Source organism: Chiloscyllium punctatum, chromosome 17 (genome assembly GCF_047496795.1).
Source record: "Chiloscyllium punctatum isolate Juve2018m chromosome 17, sChiPun1.3, whole genome shotgun sequence".
NCBI lineage: Eukaryota > Metazoa > Chordata > Chondrichthyes > Orectolobiformes > Hemiscylliidae > Chiloscyllium > Chiloscyllium punctatum.
The window spans coordinates 66,251,648-66,266,812 of record NC_092755.1 but is presented as its reverse complement, the minus strand read 5'-3'; the positions used below and the strand labels follow the sequence as shown (position 1 = coordinate 66,266,812).

The 15,165-nt window shown below is 40.5% G+C and overlaps 1 protein-coding gene across 7 annotated transcripts in view; it reads right to left on the bottom strand.

Annotated features, from left to right (window-relative positions):
• The window catches only part of tbx5a (T-box transcription factor 5a), a 71,859-nt gene that overhangs the window by 35,904 nt on the left and 20,790 nt on the right, over positions 1-15,165 (bottom strand). For 4 of the 7 annotated variants that reach the window (XM_072587328.1, XM_072587338.1, XM_072587335.1 and 1 more), the window contains exon 1: positions 11,390-11,554. The exons of 2 other annotated variants lie outside the window; for them this stretch is intronic. The gene's annotated coding sequence lies outside the window, so the exon portion shown is untranslated. Of the gene's footprint in view, positions 1-11,389; positions 11,555-15,165 lie in introns of those variants that run through there. One more of the 7 variants, XM_072587329.1, reaches the window with a different exon arrangement.

The window sequence follows — 15,165 nt, the reverse complement described above, 5'->3', positions numbered from 1 at the left end:
TGAAAGAAAATAGTTACTGAGGTCAGGGGCACTAACTAGGGAAAATAGGGTGTGATTTAGCATAATTTACTAGCACCAGAAAATTTAAATTGATTTGTGAGCCAAAGGCAAGTTGGTTGGGAATTTTGCAGTGCAGTGACAAGTGACTTGAAGCTTAATCTTCTTTATTGGTGGATGCAGAAGAAATAAAGTTGGGGATGAAAAGAAATGTAGGAATAAAAGAACAGCAAGCTACATAATCACCATTTTTCTGTCCATTTCTATTATCTTATGGAGCAATTAAATACCATAATTAACTTACAGTAACTTGTTGATGATAAAAATCAATGTATATTATTGTAACACAGACTACTTGTACTATAATATTAAATATCATGTAATGTCTAAATTGGGAAGCCACTTTAGACATCTACACAATTTAGAAATCATAAAGAATAACAATATTATATCATCAACTGTAACAGGTGACTTACATTCAGACACCAGTCTTAATTTGCAAATCTTCCAACCTGACACCATGACAAATCTCCTCTATCAAAAGGCAGTGTGTGCACACTGTCTCTCATTAGCCATTCAGAATTGCATCAGGGTGCTATGTAGTACAGGACACACAGTTGCTTCTTGCAAATAGGCTCCTGTCTGAAAGAGGTGCCAGATAAAAGTCCCAGCCACAGAGGTGATGACTGGCAATGGATATTGAAGAGGGATGTATATATAGATACAAAGTTTTAAAATATGATTTAGGGCTAAATACAATTGTTAAATGTTACATTGACATATTGGATAGTTCCATGAGGTCTCATACAGGTATGGAGACAATGAAAATATCCAGACGAAGATCCATGCTAAATAGAGAAAACGATGCCTTAAGTCTGACATCCATCAACATTTGTCTCCCAATGAACTTATTACATAGTGGCATAGTCATAATGCCACTGGACCAGATATCCAGAGAATCAAATCATTGTTCTCGGGCTTAGATTTAAATTCCATCAGGGCAGATTGTGAAATTTAAACTTTAAAAAACCTGGAATCAAAAGCTAGAATAGGAGCAACTATGCAATCATTTTTGATTGTTCTCAATATCCATCTAGTTCTTTAATACCTTTAAGGTTGTCTTTATTTGATCTGGCCGACATGTGAGTCCAGATGCATAGCATTGTGCTGACTCTTAACTGTCCCTCTGAAATGTGCCGAGAAAGCCTGTCTGTTAAAGGGCAATTAGGGATGAAGAATAAATTCTGGCCTAGCCAGCTATGCCCATAAGCCATTAATTTAAAAAATACAGAATACAGAAATAATCTGAACAACACCAGTTCTCAATATTTAAGATATGAAAATTAGTAACAATTCCTAACATTTGCTTGACTGGTCATTTTATTTCACCTTTCAAGTAAATGTGAATACAAACACTGGAAAGTAGATGAGACTGTCACTGATTTAAAATTCTCTGGACATGGGAAGGTTCCAATGGATTGGAAGAAATGCTAACATAATGTTCTTTTTCAAAAAGGGTGGGAGGCAATGTGTGGAAAATTATAGACCAGTTAGTTTAACATTTGTTGTTGGTGAATTGTTCGAATCAATTATCAAGGAAGCAATATCAGGACATTTGGAAATTCAAAATGCTATCCATCAGAGTCAGCATGGTTTTATGAAGAGCAAATCATGCTTGATTAATTTGTGAGAGTTCTTTGAGAATGTAACAAGCAAAATGGGTAATGGGGATGCTGTAGATGTAACTTATCTGGACTTCTGGAAGGCGTTTGATAAGGTGATACACAAAAGGTTAATTCACATGGTACTAGGAATAATTTATTAGCTTGGATAGGTGACTAACTGATGGACAAAAGACAGACAGTGGGGATAAATGGGTATGTTTCTAATGGCAAGAAATAACTAGTGGGGTATCACAAGCTTTGGTCCTTGTACCCCAGCTATTTACAATCTACATTAATGACTTGAATACAGGGATAAAGGCTCTCCAGCCAAATTTATGGATAACACAAAAATAGGACAGGAGGAAATAAGAACCTTACAAATGGATAGGTTAGGAGAGTGGGCCAAAATGTGGCAGATGGAGTTTAATGTGGATAAGTGTGAGATCATGCATTTTGGTTGAAAAAATGGGAAGGCCACCTATTATCTAAATGGGAGAGACTTCAGAGTGCTCCAGTGCAGAGGGATTTGGGTGTACTTGATCATGAGTCACAGAAAATGGGCATGCAGGCACAGCAGATAATAAAGAAAGTGAATAATATGTTGGCTTTTATAGCTAAAGAAATAGAATATAAAGGTAACGACGTATTGTTGCAACTATACAAGGTATTGGTGAGACCACACCTGGAGTAGTGTACACAGTTTTGGTCCTCTTATTTGAGGAAAGGTGAAGTAGCATTGGAGGCAGTTCAGAAGAGGTTCATGAGACTGATCCCAGAGATAAGGGGTTTGTCATACGAAGAGAGATTGAACAGTTTAGGCCTATACTTTCTGGAACTTAGAAGAATGAGGGGAAATCAGGTTAAGGTATTCAAGATGATAAAAGGTATGGATAGATTGGTCATGCAGTGGATGCCTCCTCTTGTAGGGCAATCTAGGATGAGAGGTCAGAGTCTTAGGATAAGGGGTAGCAAATTTAAAACAGAGTTGAGGAGAAACTACTTTTCCCAAAGGGTTGTGGATCTGTGCAATTCTCTGCCGCAAAGTGCAATGGATGCTGGGACAGTGAGTAAATTTAAGGAGGATTTAATTGGGAATGGGTTGAAGGGTTGAAGGGTTATGGGGAGAAGGCAGGAAAAGGGGGGGGTGAGGAGCATATCAGCCATGATTGAATGGCAGAGCAGACTCAAATGGGCTGAATGGCCTAATTCTGGTCCTATATCTTGTAATGTTATGAACTTATGAAATGATATCACTGGCACTAACTTTCAAATCTTATCCTTACATATATATGTGAACTGTCATGTCTATCAAGGTGCTTTCCTAGCAGTTTAGTGTTCTCGTTACATACACTTATTGAAGTCCCTTTGTTGAGGAATAGTTCTATTTGTCCTGGTCATCCAACAGAATTTAGTACAATAACCGTTTTCATGCATTTTCTGAATGGTAAGATAATAGTCATGGCAGGAATAATAACTGCATTGAGACAGGGTATATCCAGGCTCAATCTATCCCTACCTGATATCCAGGCTTATATATCTCCAGAATGCATCTTAGATGCCATTCAGGAGTAAAAAGCTGGTTCATTTCACTGCATTGACCCACAGATCCTAAAATCACTCTGCATGTCTCTCAAGTTGTTCCAGTAAAGCTACAACAGTGGGCATTTACTTGACAATATGGAAAATTGTCCAGGTATGTCATGTATTCAAGACTAATATAAATCCAACCCAGTAATTACTGCCCCATTAGCCTTTCCTCATTCCTGAAGAAGGGCTCATGCCCGAAACGTCGATTCTCCTGCTCCTGGGATGCTGCCTGTCCTGCTGCGCTTTTCCAGCAACACATTTTCAGCGCGAATATGGAAAATTGCCCAGGTATGTCATGTATTCAAGACTAATATAAATCCAACCCAGTAATTACTGCCCCATTAGTTTACTTTCAACCATCAGTAAAGTGTTGGAATGTGTCATCAATGCAGCTGTAAAGCAATGTTGGCTTAGCAAAAACCTTCTCGTGGATGCTCAGTTTGGATTCCACCAGGACCAAACATTTTCTACAGTCTGGGTGAAACAAAACAAAGCTGAACTCCTCAGATGAGGTGACCAAGAATGGCATCAAGGTATCCGAGCAAGACTTGAGTCAATAGGAATCATGGGAAATCATGTGTTATACCTAACCTAATGGTAAATGGTTGTGATTATTGAAGGTCAGTCATCTCAGCTCCAGATTTCAATGCAGTCAGTCATCTCAGCTCCAGAGTTCCTTCCGTGTGCTAGGCCCAAACATGATTTGGAGAGGCCGATGTTGGACTGGGGATTACAAAGTTAAAAATCACACAACACCAGATTATAGTCCAACAGCACTAGCTTTCGGAGCGCTGCGCCTTCATCAGGTGATTGTGGAGTAGAAGAATGTAAGACACGGATATCTATAACAAAAGTTTACAGTGTGATATAACTGATATTATATACTGAAAAAGACCTGGATTGTTTGTAAATCTCTCATCTTTTAGAATGACCATGTTGGTTTCAGTTCTTGCATATGCAAATCACACACCTTTTTTAAAAGTTGCATTCTCAAGTGAATTCTAACAATTGGTGTCAAGTTGGCCCAGATAATGCATTGAGGGGGTGAGGTGTCCTGTGTGAGGCTGTCTGTGCCACAATGATCAGACTGATTCTAATCTAAGAAATGGATTTACAGAATCTTACATGGATTTATGCAGTTCTTGAGCAAAGTAAAATGTAATTCTGCCAGTACAAATTCACCCCACAAACTTATATGTGTATGTGTGCATGTGTGTGTGTACATGTGTGTTTTTGAGACCAAGCAGAGGCTATGGCAATGGATGAATGGACACCGCATGACAATCAACAGACATGAGTGCTCCCTCCCAGTCGGAGGACACTTCAACAGTCCTGGACATTTGACCTCGGACCTTTGGGTGACCATCTTCCAAGCCGACAGGCAACAACAAAATTGGCTGAGCAGAGGCTGATGGCCATGTTTGATACCCTTGAGGATGGCCTCAACTGGGACCTTGGGTTCGTGTCACACTACAGGTGACCCATTGCACTTCACACACACCCACACACAGACACACACACACATACACACTTATGCAGACCCTCTCTCATACGCAAACACATACACACCCACACTCACACATGCACCCTCTCACAGACTTATACCCTTTACACTCACATTCATGCACATTCACACACTCTCTCATGGACACTCATAACCCCCGCTAGCCCTACACACACACACACACACACACATTCACCTATAGGTTTGTGGGATGAATTTGAATTTGTAGTTGCAGAATTACATTTACTTTTCTCATAAACTGCATGAATCCATGTAAGATTCTGTAAATTATTTAGATTAGAATCAGTCTGACCATTGTGGCACAGACAGTCTCACACAGGGCAGCTTACACCTTAAATGCGTTATCTGGACTGACATGATATTAATTGTTAAATTTCACTTGAGAATGTAACTTTTAAAAAAGGTTTGCGATTTACATGTGAAAGAACTGAAAAAACATGGTCATTTTAAAAAGTGAGAGATTTAACAAACAATCTAGGTCTTTTTCAATATATAATATCAGTTACATCACCCTGTAAACTTTTGCTATAAATTCTGTGTCTTATGATCTTCTACGCCACAACCACCTGATGAAGGAGCAGTGCTCCAAAAGCTAGTGCTTCCAAATAAACCTGTTAGACTATAACCTGGTGTTGTGTGATTTTTAACTTTGTAGGCCCAAACATCTTCAGCTGCTTCATCTATGACCTTCCTTCCATAATAAGTTCAGAATGTTTGATAATGATTGCTCACAACTCTCAGATACTGAAGCAATCCATTTTCAAATTCAGCAAAATCTGGACCATATCCAGAAGTGGCAAGGAACATTTGCACCACACAGGTGTCATACAATGACTATCTTCAGCAAGAGAGAATCTATACACTACCCCTTGAAGTTCAATGGCATTAGTAATGCTGAATTAGCACTGCTCCACTGTTAATATCCTGGTGTTATCATTGACCAGAAACTGAGCTGAACCAGCCTTATGCCATGGCTACATGTGGAAATCAGATACTAGGCATCTGGCAGTGACTAATTCACCTATTGTCTCACCAAAGCCAGTCCACCACGTACAAGGTAAAAGTCAGGATGCAATACTCTCCATTTGCCTGGATGAATGTAACAGTAACAGTATTGTGGATTTACATACACCAAATGGACTGCAACAGTTCAAGAAGTCAACTTACTCATATTTTCTCAAGTGCAACTAGGGAAGGGAAATTAAAGCTACATAACCAGCAATGAATACATGCACTGAGTGAATAAAATACATTTTAAAAGATTTATTAAATTATAGGATTTGGCCAGTCCTGGCTGGGCCATCGGTTATGCTGGTTCCTGAGTTTCCCTTGAGAGTGTGGTAGCAAGTTGCCTTCTTGAGCCATTGCTTTGGTAAATAGCTGGATAAGGTGGATGGAGTAGACACAGAAAGCTGTTACAGTGAGAGTTCCAGGATTTTTACCCAACAACATTGTAGAAATAGTAACATATTTCCAAGATATCAATACACTAATTTTAATTAATTCATTTGTCAAAGGCGAGACAACAAATCGAAGAGCTCCTGATTTATCTGATTGAACTATGCTCTGGACAAGATAAATTAACCATAAAGCATGCCAGCAAACACAATTTCAATGAAAGTGAATCTAAAATGAGTGGTCTTATTTCAATTTACAGACTTATTTTTCATTTATTTCAATTGACCTAAATTTCTGTGGAAACTGAGCAAGCTCCATCCAGGAAAAGCATATAATGGTATATCCCATTGATCAGTTAAAATGTATTCCCTTAACAGTTATAAAACTGGGCAAAGACAAGCACTGATCATCAAAATGTTTTAAGTACAGAAGCCAATGCAAAGCCCTGGTAGACAAGCAGGAGGCTGGAAGAACACAACAAGCCAGGCAGCATTAGGTGTGGAGAAGTCAATGTTTTAGGTATAACTCTTCTTCCTGATGCTGCCTGGCTTGCTGTGTTCTTCCAGCTTCCTGCTTGTCTCCCTTGGATTCCAGCAGCTGCAGCTTTGTTTTAAATCTCCAATGAAAAGGCTTGGGCATTTGTATTTCATGTTATGATTTAAAAAGTTGTTGTTACTATCTCTTTTGAGATTGATAACGGTTAAAAATAGATATTATTTTCCAGTGACCAATTCAAAGGATCACAGTAAGGTTTAATGTTTTAGGAATTTTACTGTACCAAACACAGTACAATCAGCATTGACTAAAAATTATTTAGTAGTGATCTAATACACTATAATAGAGACATTCTCTAGTAGCTTAGGTCTCATATTCTCAGCAGAAATGTTATCTTGTTTTAAGGTTCAAGTTCCTTTCCCCCATTTCACCTTGGTTTTGATATATTCTTATCTCTCTGCTCCACAAAGGTGAATTTTCTAGTGTCCTTTGGTAAGTAGTTCCTTCACTTTGAATTGAATGGACTTCCATTACTGAGGTGTGGAGGTGCCGGTGTTGGTGGAAAAAGTTGAAAATAACATTACACCAGGTTATAGTCCAACAGGTTTATTTGGAAGTGCTAGCTTTCAGAGTGCTGCTCCTTCATCAGGTAGCTGTGGAGCAGGATCATAAGACACAGAATTGTTCCATTACCAATGTATCCTTTGGAGATTTTTAAATCTTCAGAAGCTTCATTTTGTTGAACTGGGAATTCATCCTCACTTGCATTTTGCTTGGTGTTTAACGTGAAAAACGTATTCATTCCCCGTTGGGCTCAGCAGGCCTGTTTGAGGGCCTTGTTCCCAAAAGTCCTTTGGTCTGACTGGCTGTGAGTCGTTAAATCCAGGAAGCAGCGAGCCTCTTTTGTATTAAGGTGTACAAACGTGTACCTTGCTTTGAATAAGTATTCACCTAAGTTCCTGCCTCAAAACAGGCAGGTCACATGATTTGTCCCGAGGAAGATTTTGCATTAAGTCACATGAGCTTGTCCCTGTGTGGATTTTCTCAGAGATCACACCTCTCATGACAACAGGACAGAAGAAGCACAAGAGTAAGGATAAAGGCAGGAAATCTAAAATAAATAAGTGAAGGCCTGGAATTTTCAATGTTAGAAAATTGGATATGGGGAAACCAAAAGCTGAATTCATGATACCCGGAAATTAAATAATATAGAAATGACAAAGCGTACAAGTCAGCGAAGTCATTTCTTCCATTTTAATTCATCCAGTCAGATAAATAAAATTCCGCGGTTCCCTCCTTCTCACAGCATCAAAATGGCTCTCGAATGACTCAAGAAAATGTTCCCTCTACTCAGTTGATGGTTGACGTGTTCATTACACTGACCAAAAAACAAAATTCCTGCCCTCTGTCTTAATTCATCTTTCACCAGTTTACTATTTTTGACATTTGCCATAATTTATCTGCAAGTACAGCTCTCGATTTACCTTTCTCAAACGTTAATATCATACATATCTAAAAATATTTAAAGCTACTTAAACCAAATTTCTTCCGTTTTTTCCTCAAGGCAGAATTGCCTGTCTTTCAGGAACAGCCTTCTTGGCTTTCTCTGTATAGTAGCTACACAATCTAACACTAGTTGGTTGCTACGTATAAAATACAACTTAGTGAAAGCTCAACTCTAATCGTTCAATTACATCTATGTATACAGGTTCCCTTAAACCAATAGGGCAAAAATCAGAATTTTGAACGAGTCATCCAAACAAGCAGATAGACAGCAGAATTCTGATATCCTTTCCAAAGCAATCCAGGACTCTTGCTTCAACCTTGTGCTCAACGAGGGAGAACAGGAACAGCATTGGGCAGGAGTCCCGACTTGGGCAGGAGTCCCAAATGCTTCCCTTATTTGATCACGTGAGTTAAAGAACGGATTTGTATCGCTTCTCGTTTTTTGTCGGCATGGAGGGCAACTTGCATTAGATTTAGCAAATTCTTGAATGTTTTGATTTTAAATCAGAGTCAATTTAACGTTCATACGATGATGTAGTATCTGCCTTGAAGTCAACTTCTGAATCTCAACAGCATCTGTCCTGAGTACATTTACGAATCCCGATGTGCGCGTCAACTCCTGCAGGACACTGCAAGATTCATTCTTCTGGGACGTGAAATCCCAAATATTCCAAGGTGGCCTCCTCTCATTTTCTTCTCGACTGGAATCTTTCCATTTGCAAACTAGAATATTATCCCGCAGGGAGAAACTAATTCCACAAACCGGACGGTAGGCGTCGTGGTAATTTTGAGACTTGACAAATAAGAGTTTTATCTAAACTCAACATCAACCTCAATAGCTGAATTTCCGCAAAGATTCTGTCTATTGTCTTGTCAGAAATCTCTGGGAGAGATTACAGCGCAGAAAGTAAAAGATACAAATTCATTGAGCCGAGATGCGCACAGCAACGTGATTATCCAGAGGACGATTCATGTTTTGCTAAACCTCTGTCCACGATCGTCAGACAAAAACTGACACACTGATAGCAAGGGCCAAGGCGCCCGTCAGTCTAAAGATTACTCTGTATCACTGGCATACAAGCAGGCTAGGGCTGCTTTAGGAGAAAATACATAATCGAAATATCAGCAGCGAACACGAACTGAACACCAAATTACATAAGTTCCGAAGAAGAATCATACTGGACTCGAACCATTAACTTTGATTCTGTCTCCACTGATGCTGTTAGAGATAATGAGTTTCTCCAGCACTTTCTGTTTTTACAACTGCTCTTGACCAAATGGAGATACAAAGCGCACGCCAACCAAAGTAGAGAAGCTACATTCCGGAATGTAGTCATTTGTGATTACTTATCTGCGCCTAAATACTCTACCATTAAGTTCTCAATATCTCAGAGATGCCACATACTTTAGATATGCACATTTAACCTCATTGCAGGTCCATTGCGATTTCATTTTGCCCTTTATGTCCATTTCTAAGTAAATGTGGGCATCCGTTCATAACCAACAGGTTCTACCTCAGATCTCAGCGACTATTTAATGAGGGAGCAGACCCTGGCATTTGCGATTCACAAATCAGGCAAACACTGGACGTGTATTCTACATTTCATCTTTTTTTAACGAAGAAAAGTATATTTTGAAAGTCTCTCGGTATGCAGTGGAATGTCTCTTCCTATTGTCAATGGGTATGCTCAAATTGACCTGATGGTCAAATACAGTCGGTTTGTTGTCTGGTACTAATATTGGATTCGACTGAGCGGAATCCAGATTTCTGGAGATTTAACAATATCTTCGAACCACGTTTTGGGAACGTGCTCTCATGGGATTTTTATGCTGAGTCTATTTAAAGGTGCAGATGCTCCAGCAAGTCACTGTGATACTACAGCTCGTCACTGTCTGGTAGTAGCGAAAATGTTTCCAGAAAGGTACCTCTACAAATAACGAGCCAGTCAATGGTTTCACTCGGCCCCCGGTTCGAGGTCGAGGGCAGTTGTATTATTCACTCTCTAGATATTATAGGAGTAACTTTGGTTCCCCACTCTGACCCTGAGCGGCATCCGGGCAACTCCAGACTATTTGAGGAACAATAGGCAAATACAGTTGTGCCAAGACGACTGCCCTTTTCCCGCGAAGTTGAAAGAAATGTGCAAAGGTCGCGCCGAATGGTTTCATTTAAAAAAAACAGTATAACACCGAGCGTAGGGTCTAAATTCGCCCACATGAGGTATCAGGAAACAGATTCCCAGAAACACAAAGTGGGGCATGCAGACAGGTGAGCAACACTGCAACAGGAAAGCGTTCTGAATTTCCCAAATGCATCGCTTTGCTTCTAAATAACCGCTGGATCCTTATGTTCCAAGCAGCCACGCACTTATTACAGAGGGCGCGGAACATCTGGTGAAAATAGTTGGTCAAAAACTGGGGGACTAGGACCATAATCAACTCAGTTTCTCCAATGGTGAGGTACACAGAGTTCTTGGGAATGTTCACTTACATCAACGCACTTGTAGAGAAATTACCTTCAAAAAGGATTCAAGGGAGGGATTGTACTGATGAAAGCGTTAGACAAAGGGGAGGAAGCGAGCATTGGGGGCACTGAAGCAGCTCGTAGCCTCTGTGCTGCCCAGAATCTCGCAGCATTATTCAACTAATAGTACGACAACAAATTCCAAAGGCAATAAATGCAAAACCCTGAAGCCTCAGTGAAGTCCCATTGCTCATGCATTAGGTTTACAAGGGCTTTTGCTGTATTCACTTTATGTCCAGACGTGGGAGCACCGTGGCTCCGGCGGTTCTCTGAGTGTCCCCGCCGACTCGTGCCCAGTAGCAATACCTGAAGGCAGCCTTCATTCCCCCCACAAGGTGAGGGCGGTAATGACTGCAACAGGATCACAGAAGCACAGATTTTCTAAAGCAGGTCGTCGCAGTCATTTGCAAAACAGCAAGCAAGTTTCAAGGGAAGAATTAGACTACAGGATACACTGGGGGGAACAGGCATTTCCAATGAAATTGTAAAAGTTACTGTGTTTTAGTCACTGTATGCAATAGTCATGGCAATTTGACAGTGTGTCACCGGCAAACGTTTACGATTTAAATACGGGCCAGTGTTAAATCTACCTGCATTCTACACGACCACTTGTCTCCGCTGCTCAAGGAAAAGACTAAACTCACTCTTAGTGTTTTAACCTCGCACTCACGGGCTGGAGCGAGGTGAAGATACCTTATTTTAGCGGACGTTTGACAGAAGGAGGTCCTGGGAGGTAGCGGCGCAAGTCCGGCGGTCTGGGGGCAGCCCCACCCGGGTCCGTTCCCACATCGAGCACGGGGCTCGGAGCTTCACTCTCCGAACGAGACAGGCCGTTTGCTCTCCCTCAACATCAGCCAGCGCTCTGCCGTCAACTCCGGGAGAGGAGAGACCACCCCCCACCCCCACCCCCCCCCCCCCCCCAGCATCCCCCCCCACCCCCACCCCCCACCAAGACGCAATGACAACTGTTCTCCCTGAAGCTAACCGGGCAGTTTGGGAGAGGCGGCTGGTCAGGAATGGCCTCACTAGCGCTCTTTGCAGCAATCTGCGTTGGCTGCAGTCACACCTCGGCAGTTTGGACGGGTGTCAAAGTGTGATGGAATTTCGTATGGTTAAAAAAAAAACAACTCAAGTCAGATGCCAGTCTCACAGCAAGTAATAGGCGTGTCAAGATGTCCGATTACAATGTTGAAGAGTTTTGCTGCAAAACTCTACAGTCAAATAAAATTGTGGCAAAATCAACCTCTCGGACTCCACCATCTTGACTTTAAACATGCCCCCGATGAAATAGGAAGCATTACAAAGTTCAGCTGTCGCTCCTGCCGCTTTCAGTCAGGGACAACGGAAGATTAAGGGCGAGAGAAAACCTCTCAGTCCCTGGGGCCTGTTCAAACATTCAATTCAATTGTGAATGATTTACAATTAAGCTGGTATATCACCAGAAAGAGTCGGTGGGCTCTTTTAATTCGGATGCACATTTCTCAAACTTCCTTTTACCAGGGTTGCTTTTGTATTATTTGTTTTATAAAGGCATCCTGCTTTGTAAATAGAAGTGTGTTGTTGGGAGAAGTGCAATTCAAAAGAGTGAGTTGTCTAAGGTACAAGTCCATTCCGTTGTAGGGTCGAAGAAATGCACCGTATCGGGGGAGATGAAGCTACACACAAGATTTATTATCTTTGATTTGTATTTTACACTCTATATATGATCGTGAAGAAATAAAGGAATGCTTCTAACTGGAAAGGAGCGCCTTTTGTTCTCTGTAGATGTGAACATGGAAGAAGCAAGTCAAGTAAACTCAGACTCTAACTCCCCTAAAGTGGTTATACCTCTTTCTGCATATCGTGAGATCGCACCCACCCAACTATTGCTCCTTGGTTAAATAAGGACAGACTTGGAGCTCATTGATCGCCACTTCCCCCTCTCAATTTCCGCCATCTGGCTTACAGGAACTTTGCAGTAACTATTAGGGATTCGTAAAATTTATTACAGCGCTCCCCTTCTGAATTTAAAAGAACCACTACGATTTATCCTAACCTGGCAGGGACCTGGCACTACTGTGAAACACATATTCCGAGCAGTAAAAATTAATTAAGTGTAGCATGATTCTAGTCAAAGCTCCATTTACAATTGTCAGTAAATCATTCCAATTTAACTGCAAATTGTTGCGCATTCTGGAAATCTGAAACAAACACAGAATGCTAGAGAAACCCAGAAGGTCTGGCAGCATCTGTGGAGAGAGCAGCAGAGTTAGCATTTTGAGTATTTTGTATGACTCTTCCACATTCTTCGATCTTCTGTGAGGTCATAGCGGACTCTAAATGTTCACTCTGTTTCACTCTCCAGCAAGTCTGTCAGATCTGTTCAGTGTCTTTGTGTTTGTTTCGAATTAATATCCAGCTCTGACTTTATCTTTTTACATTTTCAGTCTATGGCTCCTTGCTCGGCATCATCCCATTATCTTTGATGGCTTATAGACGCGTGGTAAGATCAGCTAGTTTGAAGCGTATTTTCATGACTTGAATAAATTATGCTGTGAAAAATATTAAAACGATTACAATTTACTAATTAGACTGCAAAGTTACTTAGGGAATTGACAATACTGCTAATTATGCTTTTTTTGCTGTAGCTATTAATATAAATTACTCCTTGGGGATTTTATGCTCTCACTTTGTCTGATCACAGGTTTCAACCTCTCCTCTAACGTGTAACAATTCAAAACATTTGTTTAATCGCTGCAGTTTACGCACATCGCTTTCTTGAGGTTTCACCTCCGATTCCGGTAAATGAACCGTTTATTCAACAAGCAGCCAGTTTGGAGCTTACGTATCTATGATGATTTGATTGGCATTTCCCATGTGTGGTTTGAGGCGGTGGGAGGGGAGGGGCAGTAGAAGGAGGAGCAAAATCCTCTCAACGCCACCAACTTTCAGACAATCAATGTCTTCTGGAGATTCCTGTCCCGAGGATTGGCGGCACCCCTTTACTTGTACAAATAATGCCTAATCGGAAACCAAATCTTAAATAAAACAAAATCAATAGCTCAATTCCTAAATCCTCTCCAGATGTTAAATTCATACAAATGGTCAATCGATGTCACACTACAATGGCTGATTGCTTAGCAGCCACTCAGTTGCTGACGATACTAGTAGTGGATCTAACCACAGCGCGGTAGATTTGTAAACCTGTATAAGGTCCATTTTTTTTTAGAAACGTCTGTGTGTGTGGACGGAGGAATGGGAAGTGACCTTACATTTCTATATGCCCCTTTTGCAGCTTGATCATTATTTCCACAGATATAATGGGCTTCGGTGCATTTGAATGTGTAAGTTGCTTTCGATAAAAAAAAAGCTTAAAATGCTATTTCATGTTATTCGTGGAATTCAATAACTAGAAGCAAATGTTCACATAGTTCTTGTGAGAGATTTATGGTAGAAGGCAAAACTGATATTGAGCCAATTGAAGCTTGAAACTGCCTCCAACCAGACATTAAATTTCACAGCAATCTATTTATGGAATGATCAGTTTTATTGTACTGAGAATAACTGCCGGAGTTCTGAGTGTTTGTTCGATTGGTAATCCGAAACGCCTCTTACGAACCGGTTTAAATTCAAAAACGCAAGTACTGTGGGATCTGGAAATTTGAAATAAACAGAAAATCCTGGAGAGACTCAATGTCTGTTTCTCCAAAATGTTGTTTATTTCAGGTTGATCGAATACACTCAGAGCCTAGGCTGGTAGCCAGCAATGTGGAATTTCTGTAAATTTAGTGGAGATTTTAAATTTCTTAAGAACCCAGAAGTCAGACAATAAAGGAATGATGCGGGATACTATCCTACTTAAAACAGAATGCTATCCAAACAACATGCATACTTGCAACAACATGGAATGAAATGTTAACACGATTGGAGCAATGTAAACCCAAGATATTGAGCGTACACTTTGAAAGCTTTGCGTTTTATTCTGAATTTCAGCAGATGAAGAATTTCAGAAGATAATATATCGCAAAGATATTCATGTCTGTAATAATAGAGCCACTGTTACAAATGCCAGTGAACAGATTCGTAGTTAATGGTTGATTTTTTCTAGGACTGAAGGAATGTTTATAGTTAAGTTTGCTCGGAGCCGGTGTTAGGATGCTTGTTTCCTAACAAGCTGTGTAGGGCATATTTTCAGAATGTGTGAATAATACAAAATGTGGAAGCATTGTGAGCTATGACAAGGAAAGCACAGTGCTTCTGAAGGCTATTGACAGGATGATGAAATGAGGGAACAATTGACAGATGAAATGTAATATAGTTTTGTGAAGCGACTCATTTTGCGAGAAAGCACAGAGGGAGGCAATATAAATCAAAGTATATAATTCTAGCAAGAGCATGGAGCAGGGAGACTTGAATGTACTGTATATGGATACACAAATTATTAAAGGTGTCAGCACCGACTGAGAGTGTGGTTAATAAAGTACTCAATA